The sequence below is a fragment of the Rhinoderma darwinii genome, chromosome 5, assembly GCF_050947455.1.
Source record: "Rhinoderma darwinii isolate aRhiDar2 chromosome 5, aRhiDar2.hap1, whole genome shotgun sequence".
NCBI classification, from domain to species: Eukaryota; Metazoa; Chordata; class Amphibia; order Anura; family Rhinodermatidae; genus Rhinoderma; species Rhinoderma darwinii.
The window spans coordinates 64,703,977-64,729,166 of record NC_134691.1 but is presented as its reverse complement, the minus strand read 5'-3'; positions in this window follow the sequence as shown (position 1 = coordinate 64,729,166).

Genomic DNA, 25,190 nt, shown 5'->3' with positions numbered 1-25,190 from the left:
GGGGTGCAGTTTTCAAAATGGGGTGATTTATGGGGACTTTCTAATATATAAGGCCCTCAAAGCCACTTCAGAACTGAACTTTCCCCCTGTACAAATAGCCTTTTTAAGTTTTCTTTAAAATATGAGAAATTGGCGCTAAAGTTCTAAGCCTTGTAACGTACTAGAAAAATAAAAGGACGTTCAAAAAACGATGCAAACATAAAGTAGACATATGGGAAATGTTAACTAGTAACTATTTTGCATGGTATTACTATCTGTTTTACAAGCAGGTACGTTTAAATTTAAAAAAATGCTAATTTTTTGCACATTTTTTCTAAATTTGGTGTTTTTCAGAAATAAATACCAAAACTATCGACCAAATTTTTTCACTAACATAAAGTACAACATGTCACGAGAAAACAAACTCAGAATCGCTTGGATAGGTATATGCATTCTGATGTTATTTCCACATAAATTAAGGGCACGTTCAGACGTGGCGGAATTGCTGTGGAATTCCGCTGCGGACAGTCCGCAGTGGAATTCTGCAGCGGCTGTTTTTTTCATTCGTTTCTATACATTTTTAGGAAAGTTAGTTCAGACGTTGCAGAAAATTACTTTGCGGAAATCAGGCTGCGGTGTAAATTTTTCCCTCCGCAGCATGCTCTTTCCATTGCGGAGAAGAAGCGGAATTTCACTGCTGATTTCAGCCTTTGCAATGCAAAAACTGAAATCTGTGGCAAGTCCGCTGTGATATCTGCAACGTCTGAATTACCTGTCAAAAATGCAAACGTTGGTGCAGATTCGTTGCGTAATTGTCCCAAATCTGCATCAACATTTGCAGCGGAAAAATTCCGCCACGTCTGAACGTGCCCTAACCCATGTCCAATTTGAAAAAGTCGGCTGTGTCCTGAAGGCCAAAACAGGCTGGGTCCTGAAGGGGTTAAACAGCCAGTAATGTAGTTAGCTCTAATGCCACCTGTACAAGCAGAGTGTCATCTAAGCCCACACCCTCCCTGCGCCATATGTTTGTGATGCTGTCGTTAAGTACCAGCCACCAGCGCCGTAAATGTACAGCACAAGTCAGGAGGCAGTTAAAAGTTATGGGCCCCTCACAAAGGATTATAGCCATTACAAACTTGGATTTAGTAAATAAATTTGTTGAGCACTTTTTTTTTTGTTTCTTGTTTTATTTTCAGGGTGGGGGGTTGGGGTATTCTCATGAATACAATGGACTCACAAATACAGTATAACCCGTTTACATATGGAGATCCGGATCTGTTTCCTTCTGGCGTGATAAATGCCAGAGGGAAACTCATGCCAGAACTGATTACATGGTTTCCTTTGCAAACAGTTTTGGCATTTGATGCGGCACATCAGTTGCAATGCCAGACATCTCTATGCGCCAGACAGTGAAACGTTGCATGCAGCATTTTTCTATGTCTGGCTATGGACAATGGACAATTGCAAAAAAGTACACCATTTTGATATCAGTTGTGCCAGTTATACCTTAAAGGGGGTTTGATTGTATTTATGGCCAGTGACACTGTTTATGTGTACTTAAGGGTGTATTTACATGGAGCAGTCTTGCCACATGGCTGAAACCTGCCCTGAAAAACACATGCATTTTTACCGCAATTTGCAAAGCCGCTCCAAATCAAAAATGTATCTGTTTTTCGGTGAAGTTTTCAACCGCAAAGCAAAAAAAGTGGCAAATCCACCACTGTGTGAATACACCCTAATCATGTGTCTTATTTTGGACCAGGCCTTGATACTACCATATAGGGTGTTTTAATTGTGTGTGTTTTTGTGGCATTATGAGATTTTAATAGATTTTTATAGCGCTGGTGGGGGACCGGAAGTCTAGTGACACTGTCTTCCTTTTTGATGACACGACTCTTCGTCATGTGACTGGCCCCGCTGTACTCTATGTAATTGCTCTACTACTGCCACAGCAAATACATTGAGTACATGCACAGAAAATCTGGCCAGAAATTCCAGTGTTTACGATGTGCGTAGACGTTCCTTAAAAACAGTGCGTGGACGTACCTTAAAAACATTGATGTGATCTAACATTTCACAAAGAATGTTGGTTCTCTTGGTGCAACAGCCACAGGCCACCCACCCAAAGTTCCCAGCAGGCTTAGCAATCATTTAATTGCGCTATATGGAGCAATCTCAATATAAATTGATCCTATACATCCCATAATCCTCAAATATGGTGGAATGCAAAGTGTTACGCACAAGTAAAAGATTTCCTATGTGGCAAAACAGTTACAAGATATATCTACTAATAGAATTGTAACAAAATATTGTTTGTACATTTTTTTTTTTGTAATCATAGGGAAACTTTATTTCAAATAGAATTAAGAAAATAACAATAGTAGAATTGTTTAAGGCATAAAAAGGACAAGTGTAAGGTCTCATGCACACGACCGTTGCCGTGTGCACGTTCCGTGATTATAACACGGACAGCCTGAGGCATGTCATCGCTGCCTGCAATCTTTAAGGTGCCCAGCTCGTAACTTGTGTTACTTTTGCTGTTTTACTTAATCAATAATCCACAATAAGCAGTAAAGGCCTTCTCAATGTGTCCATCATAGCATATTTTATTTTCAAAGGTTCAGTCTTAAGATTGTTATCTATGTAAAAATAGATTTGATGTTGTTTTTTAGAGGTTAAGTTTCACTCCATCCTGCATGCGGAAGGACCACTGCCAGCCTTTGAAACAGTGACAATACGTGTTTTTCTCTAAAGTAGACCCCCTGCATCTTCTAGAAACAAACAAAAAAATCCTTATGCTTCCTTTGCATGTTTACAGGAGACCTTAAAAGAACTGAGGGTAAAAAAAAAAAATTGTCCCTACATGTGAGAAAAATAAAATGTTTCTTCATGCCAGCCTTCCAATCCTGGTCTCATACTTCAGTTGTTAGTAGAAAAGGAAATCATAAAATAGAACAGCTCAGCATGCTGCTACTATGCATGGGTAATATTCTGTTTGTTTGTTTTGCTTTTTTTACTTGGGGCAATAGTGCACCCTAGTGGTAGAATGGTGAAGTAAAATGACACAGAATAAATGATCCTATGTTTTGAAACGAATGAAACATACATATTAAAAGCAAAAAAAAATAATAATAAGTAGAATTCTAATTTTTTTAACCTAAAAATTTTGTTAATTCAAATTGTATTTAGTATTATATGTGAATTATTTGTATTAAATGACCTGTACATTGCATTTTAGTATAATTTACTATAAATAGGTAATAAAAAAAATTAAACTTTGCTTTATAAAATAACGTTTCTTAAAATTAAATACAAATTTGGATGAATAAATGGTTCCACGTGACTTGGAAGTTTTAATTTAAAAAAGTAAAATCAAAACTATGCAAAAATGTTCAGGTAATACTTGAAATCCGTGTCAGTTTATAAAGGCCATTCGATGGAGCGTCTACTGCTGCACCTACTTAAAATCAGCAATTGCCATGGTAGCTTGATAAGTAGCCAATTCTTATCGTATCATCACTATCTTTTAAAACTGAAAATATGAATAAAATGTGTTCACAAGAATACATCTCCAGAAAACAATGTAGCATCTCACTGGATTTTTAAGGTTTTAGACAGTTTTTGGAACATTGTGCTGAATTGGTTGTAAAATATGTTGCTGCAATATTTATTGCATGTACAAAAATTCTTAAAAATATAAAGATATTTTAAAGCAAGGATTAAAGAATTTATAATATATATATATATATATATATATATATATATATAAGAAATTATCTGCAAAGTTCTCTCATTCTTTATAATACGGTAAGACATGAAAGACTATCTAATGGTTCTGTATATGAACAATATAAAATAGAATAGTGTTTATTCCCATTGTATACAATTCAGCCCCCCCCCCCCCATTCACACCAGGCATTTTTACATTAAGTATTTGTATATGTGTGTTGCATTTCATGATACTTGTTCTACCTGAAGGCAAATAAATAAACAAATAAAAAATAAATAATTCAAAAAATATGCAAAAATTTACATGAATGATTCACAGCAATGTGTTTGCATGTGTTTATTTAGAAAATATTATATATACAAAAAGCTAATAAAATAAAATCACGTGATCAAGATTTTACATACAACATATTTATTAAACATTTTTGTTGGTGTTTTTTTCTAATTCTCCATCGGAATTTCTAAATAAGAAGAATTCTGAAATATTGCAGTTTCTTAAATAGGCCTAAGGATTTAAGGGTGTATTAACATGTGCAGATTTTGGTCATGTTTTTTGCAGTTTTTGAAGCCAAAACCAGGAGTGGATTCAAATAAGAGAAGTAGCATGTGTCTTTTATCCTTTCTTTACATTTATGATCCAAACCTGGTTTTGGCTTCAAAAATTGCATTAAAAAAAACTGACTGAGAATACATCCTAACCCATTTTATTATAATTGTAACTGTTTTAAATATAAAAGTGAATATATCTGGGTAAAACATTTATTAGCATTAAGCATTATGATCATTTACATTTCTGTACTATAAAAAAAAAAATCACAATGAGCACATACTTACATTAATATGGTATAAAAACATAGTAAATAATATAATTGAATAATTAATCACATTATATTATTATTTAATATATTAATAATCATATAATTAATTAATTGGATTATTAATTGTAGTGTTAAATTTATAAATTGTATAACAATAAAATTAAATTTTTAATTATGTTAAATATATAGGCAGATTACACTATTTAAAAGAGAGAGGTTCAATATAAAATTATTTTTGAAATAGGAGAACAATCTTAATATTAAAATACAGTCTGTCTGAGTTGCAATCTTAGAAATCATTGTTACAATAATTACAGTATTTCTCTTTTAATTTGAATAATTTGAAATCATTATTTTGTTTACTTATTAACAAAAAATATATTCCCAAAAAATGTAATAATTTATCAATATGGTAAATTATGTTCATGCTATCACAGTAAGAGAATTTTTGGAATGCATAGTTTGCAAATTACAACCCCAAATATATTACATATAGAATAATTTGTACCCGGTTTTAAAAAGGGACAGGCCCTACAACAAATATATCTTGTTAGTATCAGTATTCCTCTCTTTTTGATTTATGTACTTTTGTGAGAGATGACAGATAAGGAAGAAAAATTGACATATTATAAGCTAATAAAAATAAATAATGCCTGAGTTTGCCCTGAAGCAGCTTTCATTGGTAAGCAAAATCAATGCATTAATCAAGGATGTTTTGGAGTAAAATATACTTAATGATGCAATGAGAAAACCAGCATTAAAAAGAACGCCATACATTATTTTGTATTAGTGTATTATGATAATTCTGTGGAATTGAGCAAAACCTATTTAGATGGTCTTTTTAGAAAGCAACATTCACATGTTTATAGGCGTTAAAAATGTTGTATGTACTTTGTAAAATTGCATTCAAGTACATATATTTATCATTTCATATTCGAGAAATGTCAGCGATAATGTGTAAATTTGGAAACAGGTTCATGTAATGTATTAAGTAGGCTTGGTTTTGTGGAAAACTGATGGAAAGTCTTCCTTTCCCTTACTTAATTTACAGTTCAAAGAGTTGTCTCATGATGGCATTCCCTTTCCATATGCCCTATTATGGTATATAAACATCATAGAGGAAGGTGCCCCGGCTTGGGACCCCCTATGTAAGCCAGAGAAGCAAGACAATCAGAAAGATTGGTTGAATACATTTTACGGTCGGCCATTCCTTTAAATATCCAATATGTAACACTACATTTTTTTTCCTGTGTCTAGGAAAAATGTGAATTACAGTATGGTTTGAAACTATTGAGTAACTGGAGGTACAGTGGAGGAAATAAGTATTTGATCCCTTGCTGATTTTGTAAGTTTGCCCACTGTCAAAGTCATGAACAGTCTAGAATTTTTAGGCTAGGTTAATTTTACCAGTGAGAGATAGATTATATAAAAAAAAAAAAAAAAAAGAAAATCACATAGTCAAAATTATATATATTTATTTGCATTGTGCACAGAGAAATAAGTATTTGATCCCCTACCAACCATTAAGAGTTCAGCCTCCTCCAGACCAGTTACACGCTCCAAATCAACTGTGTGCCTGCATTAAAGACAGCTGTCTTAAATGGTCACCTGTATAAAAGACTCCTGTCCACAGACTCAATTAATCAGTCTGACTCTAACCGCTACAACATGGGCAAGACCAAAGAGCTTTCTAAGGATGTCAGGGACAAGATCATAGACCTGCACAAGGCTGGAATTGGCTACAAAACCATAAGTAAGACGCTGGGTGAGAAGGAGACAACTGTTGGTGCAATAGTAAGAAAATGGAAGACATACAAAATGACTGTCAATCGACATCGATCTGGGGCTCCATGCAAAATCTCACCTCGTGGGGTATCCTTGATCCTGAGGAAGGTGAGAGCTCAGTCGAAAACTACACGGGGGGAACTTGTTAATGATCTCAAGGCAGCTGGGACCACAGTCACCAAGAAAACCATTGGTAACACATTACGCCGTAATGGATTAAAATCCTGCAGTGCCCGCAAGGTCCCCCTGCTCAAGAAGGCACATGTACAGGTCCGTCTGAAGTTTGCAAATGAACATCTGGATGATTCTGAGAGTGATTGGGAGAAGGTGCTGTGGTCAGATGAGACTAAAATTGAGCTCTTTGGCATTAACTCAATTCGCCGTGTTTGGAGGAAGAGAAATGCTGCCTATGACCCAAAGAACACCGTCCCCACTGTCAAGCATGGAGGTGGAAACATTATGTCTTCGGGGGGTTTCTCTGCTAAGGGCACAGGACTACGTCACCGCATCAATGGGAGAATGGATGGAGCCATGTACCGTCAAATCCTGAGTGACAACCTCCTTCCCTCGACCAGGACATTAAAAATGGCTCGTGGCTGGGTCTTACAGCACGACAATGACCCGAAACATACAGCCAAGGCAACAAAGGAGTGGCTCAAAAAGAAGCACATTAAGGTAATGGAGTGGCCTAGCCAGTCTCCAGACCTTAATCCCATCGAAAACTTATGGAGGGAGCTGAAGATCCGAGTTGCCAAGCGACAGCCTCGAAATCTTAAAGATTTACAGATGATCTGCAAAGAGGAGTGGGCCAAAATTCCATCTAACATGTGTGCAAACCTCATCATCAACTACTAAAAACGTCTGACTGCTGTGCTTGCCAACAAGGCTTTTGCCACCAAGTATTAAGTCTTTTTTGCCAAAGGGATCAAATACTTATTTCTCTGTGCACAATGCAAATAAATATATATAATTTTGACAATGTGATTTTCTTTTTTTTTTATATATATATAATCTATCTCTCACTAGTAAAATTAACCTAGCCTAAAAATTCTAGACTGTTCATGTCTTTGACAGTGGGCAAACTTACAAAATCAGCAAGGGATCAAATACTTATTTCCTTCACTGTATATAGGAGTCGAGCAGAAAAATAAGTCAGAGTGTAAAATATTAAGCCTCGATCAGTCAAGGGTGTTTGTATAGCAAAAGGGTTCCCAAATAATAAAAACTAAATTATGCCTTTGGTGTTATTTACCAATAAATTGACCCCATTCAGAGAACAGTAGCCTGGTAAATATTATCCGCATCCCTTCCTATTGATATGACCATTGATTTGTTTCCGTTCCCTCTTTTGATCTGGAACTGAGATGCCTATTGAGGGGGAAAACTCTGTTCTGGTTAATACACAAATGAGGAGGGAAAATGGGGCCAACTTTAGAAAAGGTTCTATCTGCATTGAAAACTAAGGTTATTGAAATAAATGTATGACCATGAAATATTTGACTTGGTTATGTTAGAACATCATCATATTATTCTGAAATGTTCAGTGAAATCTCTCTCAGATGACCATCCAAGATTGTATAAAAATGTTATTCTAGAATGGTGGTCCTCTCGAATGAGAGGCTTAGTATACATGGGATATAAGGCAAATAAAAATCTGTCACAGAATAATCTGCTCTAGATGAGGGGTGGTTTTCTGGAGAGTATTTGCTATATAATAAAAATAATCACAAAGTGAATATTAGGGCACAACAATTTAATCACTCTTGACCTGTGTAGTTTAAGCTCAATCTCTAGCAAAACAGCCTCTGATTGGCTACTATAGACAGAAGAAAATGTACGTTACAGAGCTTCATATGTAATAACAAGTTCTATCTGTGTATAGTGTATTACTCTTTAAGTGCAGCCATTCTTACCAATATTGATGGAGACATGTTTCTCTTCAAACCCTCTAATATGGGCCTGGTCTATATAATTGTTCATGCAGTCATAGTTTGTGCATTAATCTAAATGTAATGCTTGTATATAATGTATTTGTGAGGAACTGTAGCTTTATGCTGGTGAGTAAGTATAAGGGATCTTGAAGTTGCGGGGCCCGACAGGAACTCAAACACTAGTATTCCCTCATGTGGCAATTATCTTTGTACTGTGACATCACTGTGTGCATTCTCCTTATATTATAATGCTGTGTTTATTTTCTCTGTCTTGTGACATTACTGTGTTCCATGGCCTTTGTGCTTATTATCCCTATTCCTTTGCAGTGAAATCACAGCGTGCATTTTCAGGGGCATACATGTATATGATGGACAGAGGTTGCAATTGTACCTGCAGACTAGTTTCTGGTGTGACTCAATGGCTTCTTAAATGAGAGGATAAAATTACTGTAAATTGATCGTAAAGTTGGGGAGCTCTAACACATATTTTGTATTCGGGCCCAGGAACTTTAACACAACATGGTCTGAGTGCCGGCCATTTTTGTCCATTTTTCTTGGCCGTTTCGCATCTGTTTTGCATCCGTTCCGTTTCCGTTCCGGGCCATGTTTCCGTTTTTAACTGCCGATTTTGACCCATTTTGTATCCGGTTTTTTCTCTTTTCATTTTAAAAACAGATGAATTTAATTTGTACATTTTTTGCCACACACTTCCCTCTGTAAATACTGCCACAGCCCCCCTGTAGGTGTGCCACACAGACCCCTGTAAGTAGTGCCACACAGCCCCCTGTAGGTAGTGCCACACAGCCCCCCTGTTGCTAATGCCACACAGCCCCCTGTAGGTAATGCCACAGTGCCCCCACTAGGTAATGCCACACAGCCCCCTGTAGGTAGTGCCACACAGCCCCCTGTAGGTAGTGCCACAGTGCCTCCGCTAGGTAATGCCACACAGCCCCCTGTATGTAGTGCCACACAGCCCCCCTGTTGCTAATGCCACACAGCCCCCTGTAGGTAATGCCACACAGCCCCCTGTAGGTAATGCCACACAGCCTCCTGTATGTAATGCCACACAGCCCCCTGTAGGTAATGCCACACAGCCCCCTGTAGGTAATGCCACAGTGCCCCCGCTAGGTAATGCCACATAGCCCCCTGTAGGTAGTGCCACACAGCCCCCCTGTTGCTAATGCCACACAGCCCCCTGTAGGTAATGCCACACAGCCCCCTGTAGGTAATGCCACACAGCCCCACTAGGTAGTGCCACAAAGCCCCCCCCCCATAGGTAATGACACAGCCCCCTGTAGGTAATGCCACACAGCCCCTGTAGGTATTTCTACACAGGAACCTTTTGCATAGCATCACCACCATAGATGGCACCCCCCCCCCTACCATTCTGTAGATAGTGCCACCGTTCCAGGAGAAGTCCCTGACTTCACTGTCCATATATGGACAGTGAAGTCAGAGACTTCTCCTGGAGCAGAATCCCCGGCCACAGCATTGCCGAAGCTGTAGCCGGGGATTGGGGATTCCGCTCCTACAGGGAGCAAAAGACTACCCTCCTCCTCCTAACATGCACTTCACAAGAGAAGAGAGCGAGTGACGGAAGACACGGTCGTCACTCGGAACACATTCAAGGGATGGCCGTGTATTACACGGCCCCATAGACTTCTATGGGAGCCGAGCGGCTGGGAGAACGGCCGAAAATAGAGCATGTCCCATTTTTTGATGGCCCGGTTTCCCGGGCTGTCAAAAAATCAGTTGTGAGAATAACCCCATTTTGCGTCTATTGTTCCTACTACGGCCGTGACGGTAGTTTTTTTAACGGCCGTCACACAGCCGGGAAACCCTGTCGCGTGATTAGGGCCTAAGTTATGCAGCTTTAATGTGCTGGTTAACCCCACTATATTTGCTCTACCAGTAATTTTGCTGCTTCAACCCAGGTAGTTCTATTGACACGTCTGGGGAGTATGCTCAGGCAGGAGGCACCATCATGGTCTCATACCACTTTTATAGCCTACAATCATGTCTGGCCATCCTGTGTAGAGGTACTTTTTCACCTGCCTCTAGCTCAGGGTCAGATTTCAGCTAAATTACAATATTGCCACCTAATGAGGTCACCCTAGGCCACACTAGGACTCTTGTTTATACATTATTATCCGAACCTACTCTGATAATAATCACTTGCTGACATAGCATGGTTTCCCTCCTTAATAGTTACCTTTAAAATATTTGGACAAGAGATCTGCTAGAGAATTAGACTAGTAAGGGTTCAGGCTGATATGGTCATACTGGATTTTGGGGTTAACCAGGTAAAACTAATCGTAAACTATGAACAACGACAAACATACGACATGGCACTTAGCCATTCTTAACAGCTTTATTGAAGCTGAATTACTCTTTAATTCCGTGCATTACTCTATTGACAACTCGGACAAATTGCAGAGAAGCAACATTTGTCTAGAAGAGTTTCCTGAAAGTATTATGCCCTGTAACCTCTTACCCACACTGCTATGGCTATTTCACAACATGCCACTAATCCTATGTATGCCTTCCAGCCATGAAGGAGCTGCGGAGGATTTAGGCAGCAGTAATAATAAAAATGAACAGCTCACACTGTAAGGAGATAGCTGACACTCAATGGGAGAAGTTAAATAGCACTGCAGCGATATGAGCATTACACAGGGCTAAGGAGAGCAGTAGGAAGAGGGACGCTTGTAGCCTAGACAAGGGGCTACTGTCATCCAAACGTAACAGAGAAGGGGCTGGCGTAGCTAATGAACTAAGTCAGGGAGCCAGTTCCATCATCACGTCGCCAACTCACAGAGAGTGGGGGAAATCTCCTTGGTACTTTTAAAGATGCGTGACACGCGGCAGAGAATTTAAATCTGGACAGCCGTGCAGTTTTTAAAGTTAAAGTATATTAATAAGTGTCTCAATTTTAAGTTTGCTAAACAATTAGGAACATTTTCTGGCGTCGTACAACCCCTTGTATGTATATATAATTATCAAAGCATACTATGTACCACTTCAGAACCAAGTATGTTATTTGCCACCTGCAGCTGGTGACTCTTTGTGATGACATTTTGCAGAACTAGCAGTACTAGTACTATGGAGTCATAGATGCTCTGCATGCCGCTTTATGGTGCCTTGGTATGCCATCATATTAGAGGGGTATTCTCCCCTAAAAGCAATGAAATCAGAGGCATACAGAGGTACGATATGGGCCCATGGACTAGATATTACAGATATGCCTTAGGCCTCATGCACACGACCGTGTTTTTGCGGCCGCAATTCCCCCAAAAATCCACGGGAGAATTGCGGCCCCATTCTTTTCTATGGGGCCGTGCACACGACCGTAGTTTTTGCGGTCCGTGCACGGCCCAGGAGCCCGGACCGCAGAAAGAACGGGCATGTCTTATTACTGCTGTCCGGGCTCATTGAAAACAATGGCCGCGGCCATGTGCATGTCCTACGATCCGCAGAAAATCACGGCCGTGCACACGGCTACGGTCGTGTGCATGAGGCCTAAGTGTTGGAAAATCCTTTCCCTTATGAATATATTGAGAGTTTCTAATATTAATTCTTACTTTTTCAGACCTGATTATTTTGATTATCATGAAACCAATTGTAAAGGATTTGCCAGACACAGGTTCTGTGTCGACGCCCGTGGGCAATCAGTCTGCACCTGCTCCTATGTCTGTGAGACTGACTCCATCTTCCACTACTCAGGATGGCAGGCTTAGGAGTGGGAGAGCCTATCACAGCCTGGCCAGACGGAGCTAGTTCCCGCCCACTGTCTATTTATACCTGCCTTTCCTGTTCCTCCTTTGCCTGTGATTCTTCTATGCTTGTTTCCTGGCTTGCTGCTGCTGCTTGTACTACTGATCCTCTGCTTGTTATTGACCTTGGCTTTCTGACCACTCTCCTGCTCAGCGTTTTGTACCTTGCTCTCTCCTGGTTTGACTCAGCTCGTTCACCACTCTTGTTGCTCACGGTGTTCAGTGGGCAGCTGCTCCGTTTCCTTAGCTTCTGTGTACCCTTGTCTGTTTTGTCTGTCTTGCACTTACTGAGCATAGGGACCGTCGCCCAGTTGTACCCCGTCGCTTAGGACGGGTCATTGCAAGTAGGCAGGGACTGAGTGGCGGGTAGATTAGGGCTCACCTGTCTGTCTCCCTACCCTGTCATTACACCAATGCTGTGTGAAATGCTATTTATAAAATAACAGAAATATTGTTTTTCTTTTCAACATTTCATTTGAAATTATTAACAATTTTGCAGTAAATATTTTAGTAGCTAAGGAATTTTACTTAGGATCCGATATCAGCTTTAATTTAATCCTTTATTTGCACAGAAAATATATGAACGTATAAGTAATGTAATCCAATTAGAACTTTAACTCACTACATCTCATTTAAATTACTATTTCAATAACTAATTATTCTGTAAGCTAAAATTATTTTTTAATTGCATCCATTAATTTGTTATGAGTAGGCATCTAGTAAAATATGTAATTACAAATGAAAACATTATGGGCATAGTTATTCATCTTTATTACATTAACCAACTCAATGTTTGAAAATCTTTATCTGCAGCCCTTAAAGATGATGTAAGAATTTCTTAAACATTTTTCTGGTGTAATGCCTTAATTACCAAGGCTAATTGTGGACCGGCACATTACTTATAAAGCTAGCTCATTGTTAATAGGATTAGCAGATTAACAAAAAAAAAATACTACTGCAAGATCAGATTTCATTTGTGAGTATATATAGACTTGATATTCTCTTAATTTTGAAGTTTGAGCTGCAAAATATGTTCAATTTCTATGTTATTTTTTAAATTATTATATTATATTTTCCAGATGCTTTACTCTTTTAATATTGGCTATAAATATAGTATTATAAATTGTATTAAAATTGTGAAACATTTGTTATTAAAGGGTTTTTCCAACTTTTCCCAGGATCAAACTCACTTGTCTGTTACCATGGATATACATAGGTCTGCATAGGAGCTGTAGAAACAAAATGCTATAAAATTGTTAATCAAAATTCATTTCAAAGTTGCAAAGATTCACTGGAGCAATACAAAAAATTTGGTTGTAAAGGTGTACATAGCCATTAAGACATTTGGAGCAACTCTGGGGGTCCGATCACTGTGGCCTTCTCTGCTCACTAGAATGAAGTGGGAGATAATGCCATAACGTTTCGGGTTCTGTAGGTTCCGCTCTGCTTTTTCACAGGCCCATTATAGTCATTGACTGACCATGTGGCTTCCAAATCTATACAAGAAAAACTGGCAGGACCCCAAGGGGTAGTGCACTTCCTGTTCTAGCAATCGGCAGGGTCAAAGTGGTCATAACCCGACCAAGTGAACATTAATGGAATATCCTAGTGGGGGGAAAAAAAACACATTTAAGGCAATCGAGCAAAATTTTTACCTGTGAAAAATTTCCGGGTAATGTATCAGGCAAGAGAAAATCTCATGAGTCATAAAACTTGAAAGCGTATATCCAGTTAGCCAGAATTTATGGAGGAATGTATCCATTCATAAATAAGGGATAATTAAAAATAAAAAAAATAGCTATTTTCTTTCAATTCAATCCTAACTCAGTGCCATCATTTTAAATTTGTGGGTCTTATTTCTGAATTGCATCCCATATCTATTCACTCCTGTGTGGGGTAAGGAAAAGGAATGCCCTTGTGGATACCCAGAATAATTATCACTTTTTTGCCCTTGAAATAAACATCCAGGAGCGTGAGACATAAACTGTAGTTAAAAACCTGCACCCAAATTACTTTGCTCCTTTTAAAATATTACAATTCTAATTTTTTTTAATAATAATAATGTTAGGAATATTTACGCTGCTCTCATATAAGGTCACTACGAAATCAAAAAGAACATTGCAAAGGGATGATTTTTAGATAATTATCAAATGAAAATGCTGTCTAAATGTGACGCCCACTGTGACACCTCACTGGCACTATATGACAACTAATAATCTACATCATCTTATAAGACAATATATGTTACAATTCTATATATATTAATGAGAATGTAATAGAGTGTAATGGTAAGAGTGTCTAACCAGAATTCCAGGTCTCAAGTAGTGACCAGATCCACAGAAAATGTAATCCAGTACTGATTTCTTTACATTTTGGGTCCTTTTCATCCAGTCTATGTATTTGTTTATATCTAATTTGTTTATATCTATCTCATTGAAAGAAAAAGGTCTGTGACACGTATACTGATAGCCATTACCAGATTGTTCTATAGCACCAGCGCTGTAGGGTGATTTATTGTCACACTTACACACTTTATTGTCAGTAAATTGAGCATGACACAAACAATAAAATATGCATAGTGGTAAATTTGCAACACATCCAGGCATGTTAATTGCATTTCATCATCATGTAGAACATTCTGCCAACAATGCCTGACGAAAGATTTCATTTCTAGGCATTCATCAGACATCCCTATTCATATATCTATATGCCAGTAATTGAAAACCTAAAATGGGCATATTTAATCTGTTTGCAAGTCACTTTCTGGTGCCGTATTTAATACAACCACTTTCAACATTGTTGGAAACTTGTTAGTCCACTCTTTCTGAAGACACGGCTCCCATGTCTTCAGTTTGTTCACAAAGTCTGTACACATACACGTCCTTAGCATATCGACACTTGGGACCTTATTGTTGGCTTATTGCTATGCATACTGAGTTGCATTAGTTGGTAAAGTTAAGTAGATAATTGACAGTATCACAAATATAGAGGGGTAGGATTTCAATTTAAGAAAAACTTTTATACAATAAGTATATTTATCTGGTAGAGAAAACTGTGAGAAAGGGATGAGTCAGCAAATGTGTGGGTTAGGGCTCTTGCAGATGGCAAACCGGTTTGCAAAGATCCTACACAATGACATGCCCACTCCGTTCATGTCAGTTTAACAGACCCATTGGCACTCTGCATGCTGTGTATGGTGCCTCTGTAAAGCACCATATTTTACCATTGAAACAATACTAAAAAAACATCTCATAGACACACTGCGGTCCAGTATGGGTCCACAGAAGGCTATGGGCACCAGATTATTTTTTTTAACCGGACACAAAAACTTTAGTCTTATTTCCGTGGCTATGAAGAGATAAAAAAAAAGAAATAACTGAAAAGCTGATATCATGATAAGTATTATTGTTCAAAAAATAAAACAAACTTCCAAAGCCCGGGGCTTTTTTAGCCAAGTCAGAAAGTCTGTACAAGTTTCATAGATTTTATATAAGACATATTTAATGTTTGAAAAATATTACTTCACATTTTATCCTCTGTGAACAACCTGTACCATTAACCTTTTCACTCAATTCCAGTAAACCATTCAGATCTGGATTATTTTCTCTTAGTAGAGTCAAATGTTTTCCTGGTATTAAACAAAATCGCTAGATTTTTCCCAAGCTGTCAAGTCACTCAAGATCATCAGTCCTTACTCATTAGCATAACATTACTGAGAGGTGTGTATGTAAATCTTTCATGAGCAAAGTCAACTGAGGGCATGACAATGACTACTATTGATTTAACTATGGAAAATAATATAATAAATATGGAAGGAAACAACTAGGAATAATTTCTTACACTAAAGCTGGCTATACACAGAACATAGCTTTTTTTCCCCTCTCCCTATTAAAATGAACATTCATGTTCAACCGAGCAGAGTGTGCATGATTATGGTGGAGTCAAAAGAAATAGATATCGGCTAAACAAGCTTTTGTCATGTAAGGTGGGCCTGGGTGTTGTGGCAAAGATGGTAAGAAGCTGGAGATTTGTTTCCAACTAAAACTTTACTATGCCAGTGTTCACAGCACTTAATATGAGAGACACAAGACTTAGACATGATTCAGACAGGCAAATCAGGGCTGACTTGGCTTGCCTGTCAAGGGCGCCCCTTCCTGATTCAGGGGTTGGCCCGGCAATGTAAGGGGCCTAGTACGGCGCAACTGGCTTACTGCTTGCTATACTTATAGGAAGTCTCCTGTTCATACCCACCACTGCTCATACTACTCTTACACGCAATCAACCCGTCACCCGTCACTCACTCAAGGACCACAGATACAGGCCCAACGATAATGCTGTCATCACCGTGCAGCTCTCCACACTCCTCACACAGCTCTGCAGTAGCTCTTTCTCTTTTTAGCGTAGCCCAGGTTCTACCTCTTCCAATCGATCACTGAACACTGGCTTGAAGGAAACCGCACCGTTTTATAGAAGAAGCGCCACCCCGAGTGTCAGGACGGGTCGTCCTGGTGCTGTTACGGAGCAGCAAATCCGACCAAATGGTGTTCGGGCTGTACAAACAATTTAAGTTCCAGCGAGCCAGCCATCATTTGCTCTTACAGGAAATAGTCACAGCATTACAGTGCATTAAACCGAAGCACAAAATAACCACCAAGAGGACATCACCTACTAGGGAAAAACACAGTCAAAGGCATATCATATATAGGCATGAGTGCAATAATTATAAGTGCAATAGGATGGACTGGCCAGTCCTCAGGTACGCCACCTAGAGGAGAAAACAGCACACAACAGCACTTAAAGACAAAGTAGGCATTTTACCGAGTACCATATCCTAAATGCTGAAGCAATATACATGGCATCATGTAGTATCGTCTTTAAGGGTGGGAATTTACCACATCCTTACAGGCAGACAGCTATGTCTCCTGACTCCACCATAAACATGCCCACTTGGCTTGGCTGAGCATGAATGTTTATTTTAATGGGAAGAGGCGAAAAAGCTAGAAGCAGAACTCTGATTTTTTAAATGTCTGATTACTCTTTTGCATGAAACCTTGGGGGGACAGTTGGAAGACCGCCATACACAATAGATCACTGGCTAATCCCATAAAAATAATTAACGTTTATCTCATGAATATGGACAGTTGTAGAGTTGCTATAATCTGTGACAGCACTAGCATCTCTAATGAAGACTCCACTTGAAAAGACTATTGATAGACAATGACTTTTGGAATAACATAATTTTTTTCTATAGTCTCAAGTAATACTAAAAAACTTAGAATACAGCAAATGTCTAATAGTTTAGCATTTGTACAGCAGCAGGATTTCAGTACCAGTAAGGAGTGGATAAGCTGGACTTTTTGACTATCAGGTTCTAGACCACCTCTAGACCACCCTAATATTACTATATCTGAATGTTATTTATAATATCACTATTAGAACAGATATCAGAACACTACTGATATAATGGAAAATCTATACCATGTTTAATAATGGAAAGTTATAACATGAACACATCCCGTTCAAACTCTGTCTTTGCGGCACAATTAAAAAAATCATAGACTTGCTTCTTAGGGAGTATTCATTTTGTTGGCATGAATGAAGTAATGGATCTTCTAATATTGTCTCCTCTGTTCAGTTAATTAGACATGTTTTAATGGGTGCCTAGGATTAATCTACTACAGAACAGCCTTACTTTAGTTAATAAGGTGAGGAACTGTATAATGTAATTAACTAAGGCTCTAAAGCAGTTCTTTAAACAACAGTAAAGCAATACTGTGCTAATAGATGACCACGTTAATATATATAGATAATTTATGGCTGAAACACCATTTTCCCAATTTGAAAGAAATGTATGTAGTAGAAAAATGTACAGCCTTAATTGTACGGTTGGGTCATAAGGCTCTACTGTGTAATTAAAAAGCTTGGCTAGAATTATAGTGTCTAGTATAAATGGTTCCAGATATTATTAGGCTATATTATTATTGAACTATTGTACATTTAACACAATATATTATTTAAAAATCTATAAGTGGAAAATGAATTAATTTTTCATTGTATCTGATAAATGAATATTTATAAGCAGACCGAAGGTAATGTAATAACTAGCATTTATAATGTACATATTTCACATACCCATGTTGTGTTTTTCTTATTAGGCCATTCTACCATGTGCCAAGCAATATGCGTTTTATAATGTGTCCAGGAATAGACAAATATAGATGGAAAATTGGATAATAAAATAATGGAAGCAATACAGAAAAATATGTTGTGATGAATTCTCAATCTATCAATATTAAAAACATACTCTGCCAATGAGCTAACACTTCCTGTCACTTTTCAGCTTATGCTTCATACACTGGACGTAGGGGCAGCAGTCATCTCATCAAAATCACAGGCAGTACTACAATGAAAGGTGAAATCTCTATTATAAATCTGGAGGCAGATATGAAAATATTACATTATTAACAATAAGTGACAGCTTAGGTCATCCTCCCTCCTCCCCCTCCTTGTAGAGTGACTCTGCTAACAACTCTCTCTTATAAAAGTAAATAATTTTTGTACATCCAAGTGTTGTAAAATAAATTCCTGGAACTGCTGTTGCAGCAACTCAGGCAAAACGGCTGCCAAAATAGTCATGTAAATAAAAAGGAATAAAAATATATACAGAAAAACAGACTAAAAAAAACAGTATTCTTGCTCAAATATTTTCAATTAGTGAAAAATTTAAAAGATAAAAAACAGGTGAAAATAAGTGAGCTAGAATTTATGCAACCGCAGCAAGTAATTAGACTAATGTAATGACACATCTAGGGTAATAAGAATATGAAGAAGACATTAATATACCAAACTCATTATAATATCATTAAGATAGATAGATAGATAGATAGATAGATAGATAGATAGATAGATAGATAGATAGATAGATAGATAGATAGATAGATAGATAGATAGATAGATAGATAGATAAAGTCCAAATACAATGTCAGCCGCACAGCCTTGTAAATCGTAGGTGGGTGCCGACCTGCCCAGGTCAGGGCTAACAGACCTGCTGTAGTAGAATTCAAAAATCAGGCAACACTCCAAGGTATAAGCAAGGTAGAAAAAGGTGCTTTATTGGTCCATATACACACGACGTTTCAGCTCAACACAGGAGCCTTTCTCACTTGAGAAAGGCTCCTGTGTTGAGCTGAAACGTCGTGTGTATATGGACCTATAAAGCACCTTTTTCTACCTTGCTTATACCTTGGAGTGCTGCCTGATTTTTGGATTCTAGATAGATAGATAGATAGATAGATAGATAGATAGATAGATAGATAGATAGATAGATAGATAGATAGATAGATAGATAGATAGATAGATAGATAGATAGATAGATAGATAGATAGATAGATAGATAGATAGATAGATAGATAGATACCAGAAGACATTCCCCCTCCAGACCTAGCTCATTATCTTACGCAACTTTTTCAGCTTATTACTCCTATCATGTTCTGCCTTGGACTTTACCATTGACAGGATGCATAGGATCACCAAGGCTAAGAGTGCTCCGGAGTCTGCACCTCGTGACGTACTTGCTCGTATCCACTTTTACCAGATAAAAGAAAGGCTTCTGGCAGAATCCAGGAAGAAGGGTGCTCCCCCGGCCCCGTATGCTGAGGTAACCATGTTTCCAAACCTTTCAGCTGCCACCCTACAGATTCTACCCTGTTACTTCTTCTCTTCGCAATGCCAATGTTAAATACAAATGGGGTTTTCCTACGAAGCTCTTCATCAATCGGAATGGGGCCTCATATACCTTTATGTCTGTGGAAGATGGTATATCTCTCCTACAGATATTGAACATTTCAGTTGATACGACTTCCTCTTATCAGCACTCCAGGTCCCCGCCTCGTATCCAAGATGAATGGACTGTTGTGAGTAGAAAGGGTCGCCATTCCTGAATCTTGACTCGTCTGACTAACTGATATTGTCACTTTGTATACTGTAGCCCGTTGTGAGCTCTTGATATTGGTATATCCCCCCCCCCCCACTTCTCAACATTAGTGCGTATGTGCCTGTTGACTGCTACCATTTTTTTTTTCTATGGTTGTAATATTTTTTGTTTGTTTTGGTTCTACCTGACTGTAATATGTATTTTCTTTATAAACCGCATGGGCAATTGGTGCTTATTTGGCATCACTTGTTTAGTTGTTGGATCCGAGATGGCTGCAGGACATTTTTGTTCTTCGCATCATGCCGATTACCATTACCTCTCTTAACGTGAAGGGCCTGAACAGCCCGTTTAAACACAGCATGTTCTGGAAGGAAGCCCTTACGTCCAGATATGATGTTATTTTTGCTAAGGAGACTCACTTTATTCATGGTAAACATCCTAAATTCCCAACTGTCCTATATGCCTCTAATGGTGTCAGAAACAAGAGGGGAGTATTTTTGGTGATTAAAGATTCTGTGGCTTTCTCCCTTCATTCTACAGTACTGGACCCTTTAGGTAGATTTATTGTAGTTGTTTGCGACATTAATAATGTCTCCTACACCCTAGAGAATGTTTATTTTCCAAATACTAGCCAGCGTAGATTCTTCTCTTCTCACCTTAAGAAGCTAGATTCTGTCAAACGAGGCATCCTAGTTTTGGGCGGAAATTTAAGCTCTATTATGGATTCCTCGTTGAACTCCTCCGCAACCTCGCAGAGATCTCCATCTACTATATCTTCTATGCTGTGTGAGAGGTTATTGTATGATGCCTGGCGGTGCCATCACGGATCTGAGGTAGACATTAAAAAATGTTCACATCTGCATTCCAGGTAGACTTTACATTTTTTTTCACATCTGCATTCCTCATATTCCATGATAGACATGTTCTTCTTGGAACATCATGGACTGTGGGATCGAGATCGGCACGATAACCTAGTCAGATCACGCTCCAATTACACTTACTCTTAATGAAACATTCCCCTACCTATCTGTGGAGGCTTAATGAATATATTTTGTCACACCCAGAACATAAACATCAATTGGAGACTGAAGTGGTACATTATTTCGAAAACAAGCTACACTCTGTCCCTAACACTTTCCTAATTTGGAATGCGCACAAAGCAGTTATGAGGGGTTTGTTCCTTAAATCGTGCACTTTAGAAAAAGGGAAAGGGAAAGAGAGTTTAATTCTCTAATATCTAATATTAGGCTTTTAGAGACTGAAAATAAATTGTCCCCTTCTGCTCAGTTAGCTTCCGATTTACTTAAATTCCTCTCCGCTTTACGTACTCTCCTAATGACAAAATTTGATTACGCGTTTAAAAAACAAAACAAATGAACTTTTGTGTACATGATAACCGTTCAGACGCTCTACTGGCTAAGCAATTAAAAAATATCAGGTCCAAACAATAAAATGTGCTTCTTATTAGATTCCCAGGGTCATAAAATGTCACACCCTCAACAGATATTGGATCCGTTTGCATCCTATTATTGCTCTCTTTATAACCTTCATCAGGACAGTGGCACTCATTTGCCTATGGCAGCTAATATTTCTACATTTTTAGATAGAGTCTCTCTCCCTCAATTGTCAAACGATCAATTAGCCTCACTTTCACTCCCCATCTCTCCTGGCAGGGTACGGAAGGTGAACTTGGAAGCTTCCTGACTTACCTGAACAACAATGAAGTAAATATTAAACTAGTGAGTAAAACTGCAATAGAATTTTTGGACATCCAAATTCTGGTTGATAATGATGGCAGAATTGAGACTGATATTTTCAGGAAAGCGACTTCGGTCAATTCATATTTGATGGCAGATTCCTCCCACCCTAAACATGTTATAGAGGCAATCCCGAGAGGACAATTCCTCCATGCAAGGTGAATTTGTTCCCCTACGCTCAATATGTGCACGACCGACAAACAGACAAGGGTACACAGAAGGTAAGGGAAATTGGGCAGTTGCCCACGGCAACACCGTGAGCAACAGGCGTAGTGAACGAGCCGAGTCAAACCAGGAGTGTACGAGGTACCAAACGCAGAGCAGGAGCGTAGCCAGTAAAGCCAGGGTCAAAATGAAGCAAGGTCAATAATAATAGCAGGAGCAGCAGAGCCAGGAAGAAGGACAGAATCACAGGCAAAGACAAGCAGGAAATGAAGGTATAAATAGACCGAGGGCGGGAGCTAGAACCGTTTGGCCAGGCAGTGATAGGTTCTCCCACTCCTGAGCCTACCAGCCTGAGTGGTAGCAGATCGAGTCACTCTATCAGACCTAGGAGCAGGTGCAGACTGATTAACAACGGGCGTCGACACAGAAGCTGTGTCTGGCAGATCCTTTACAGTACCCCCCCTTTTATGAGGGGCCACTGGACCCGTTCTAGGTGGACCTGGCTTATTTGGGAACCGAAGATGGAACCTCCTGAGCAATACCCCAGCGTGAACATCTCGGGCGGGTACCCAAGTCCTCTCCTCAGGCCCGTATCCTCTCCAATGGACCAGGTACTGGAGGGAGCCTTGGAACATCCTGCTGTCCACAATCTTGGCCACCTCGAATTCTACCCCGTCAGGGGTGAGAACAGGGACTGGAGGTTTCCTCGAGGTAGCCAAGGACGGGGAGCAGCGTTTTAGGAGGGAGGCATGAAACACGTTGTGTATTCGAAAAGACGGGGGTAACTCCAGTCGGAAGGAGACAGGGTTAAGGACCTCAATGACTTTGTACGGCCCTATATACCGGGGAGCAAATTTTTGGGATGGGACTTTAAGGCGCAAATTTTTTGAAGACAGCCACACCAGATCCCCGACCACAAACAAGGGGTTAGCAGAACGTCTTCTATCTGCCTGAGTCTTTTGTATGCTCTGGGACGCCTCTAGGTTCTTCAGAACCTGGGCCCAGACTGTGCACAGTTCCCGATAAACTACATCTACCTCGGGATTGTTGGAACCACCAGGTGAAATGGAGGAGAACCGTGGATTAAACCCAAAATTACAGAAAAAGGGGGAGACCCCTGACGAGTTACTGACCCGGTTATTAAGGGAAAATTCGGCGAGGGAAATGAAGGAGACCCAATCATATTGACAGTCAGAGATAAAACACCTTAAATATTGTTCTAGAGACTGATTAGTCCTCTCGGTTTGGCCATTAGTTTCAGGATGGAAGGCAGAGGAGAAGGACAGATCAATCTCCAACTTTTTACAGAAAGCTCTCCAAAACAATGAAACAAATTGTACCCCTCTGTCAGAAACAATATTGACAGGAACCCATGGAGACGCAGGATGTGTTTGACAAACAAGGTAGCTAACGTCTTAGCATTGGGTAGTTTCTTGAGGGGCACAAAGTGGAACATCTTACTGAAGCGGTCTACTACAACCCACACCACCGACTTGCCTTGAGATGGAGGCAGATCGGTGATAAAATCCATGGAGATATGGGTCCAAGGTCTCTGGGGAATGGGCAAAGAACATAGTAAGTCCGCTGGTCGGGACCTGGGAGTCTTGGACCTAGCACAAATTTCACAAGCGGCGACGTAGGCCTTAACATCTTTAGGCTTGGTACCCAGGATACCTGGATGCCCAGATAGTGCAGAGTCATGATTTTCCCTGAGTACCCTTAGCCGGAATTGCAGGGAAACAAACAGCTTGTTTTCAGGAAGATTCCCGGGAGCTGAACCTTGATCAGCCGCAATTTCGGAGACTAAGTCAGAATCAACAGAGGAAATGATTATACCTGGGGGCAAAACACAAGCAGGATCTTCCTCCGAAGTAGGGCTGGCCATGAAGCTACGTGACAGTGCATCGGCTTTAATATTTTTAGACCCAGCCCTATAGGTGACCAATAAGTTGAATCTAGTAAAAAATAACGCCCATCGAGCTTGTCTCGGGTTTAGCCTCTGGGCAGATTCTAGGAAAACCAGATTCTTGTGGTCGGTAAGGACCGTTACCTGGTGCCTAGCCCCCTCCAGGAAGTGGCGCCACTCTTCAAATGCCCATTTAATGGCTAAGATTTTGCGGTTGCCAATGTCATAGTTACTCTCAGTGGGCGAGAACTTCCTGGAGAAGTAGGCACAGGGACGGAGATGGGTGAGGTACCTGGTACCCTGGGACAAGACAGCACCCTTTCCCACCTCGGAGGCGTCAACCTCCACGATGAATGGCTCCATTTGGTTAGGCTGAATCAGCACTGGGGCCGAGATAAAGCACTTCTTAAGGACCTCAAAAGCCTGGACTGCCTCCGGAGGCCAGTGGAGGAGATCAGCACCTTTGCGAGTAAGGTCCGTAAGAAGCTTAGCGATGACCGAGAAGTTAGCAATAAATCCTGTAATAAAAAGCAAACCCCAGGAAGCACTGTAACACCTTCAGGGAGGCAGGTTGGACCCATTCAGCCACAGCCTGAACCTTGGCAGGGTCCACGCGGAATTCATGAGGAGTGAGGATTTGACCCAAAAATGGTATCTCCTGCACCCCAAACACACATTTTTCGGTTTTAGCAAAGAGTTTGTTTTCCCAAAGGGCCTGGAGCACCTTCCTGGCATGCTCAATGTGGGAGGACCAGTCCTTGGAAAACACAAGTATGTCATCAAGGTACACTACAAGAAATACCCCCAGGTAGTCTCTTAAAATCTAATTTATGAGATTCTGGAAGAACGCGGGAGCATTACACAACCCAAAGGGCATGACAAGGTATTCAAAATGACCTTTGGGCGTGTTAAACGCAGTCTTCCACTCATCCACCTCTCTGATGCGGATAAGGTTATACGCCCCCCTAAGATCAAACTTAGAGAACCATTGGGCCCGCTGAACCTGATTGAAGAGATCAGGAACAAAGGAAGGGGATACTGGTTCCTTACAGTGACCTTATTCAAGTTTCGGTAATTGATGCACGGCCTAAGACCACCATCCTTCTTCCCTACGAAGAAGAAGCCAGCACCTACCGTAGAAGTAGAGGGGCAAATGTAACCCTTGGCCAGGCATTCCTGGATATACTCTCTCATGGCTTCACGTTCGGGACAAGAGAGATTAAATATCCTACCTTTAGGGAGCTTAGCTCCTGGTACCAAATCGATTGCGCATTCGTATTCTCTATGAAGAGGTAACACTTCGGTGGCCTTTTTAGAAAAAATATCAGCAAAGTCCTGAATAAACTCAGGTAGAGTGTTCACCTCCTCAGGGAGAGAAATAAAATTAACAGAAAAACATGACGTCATGCATTCA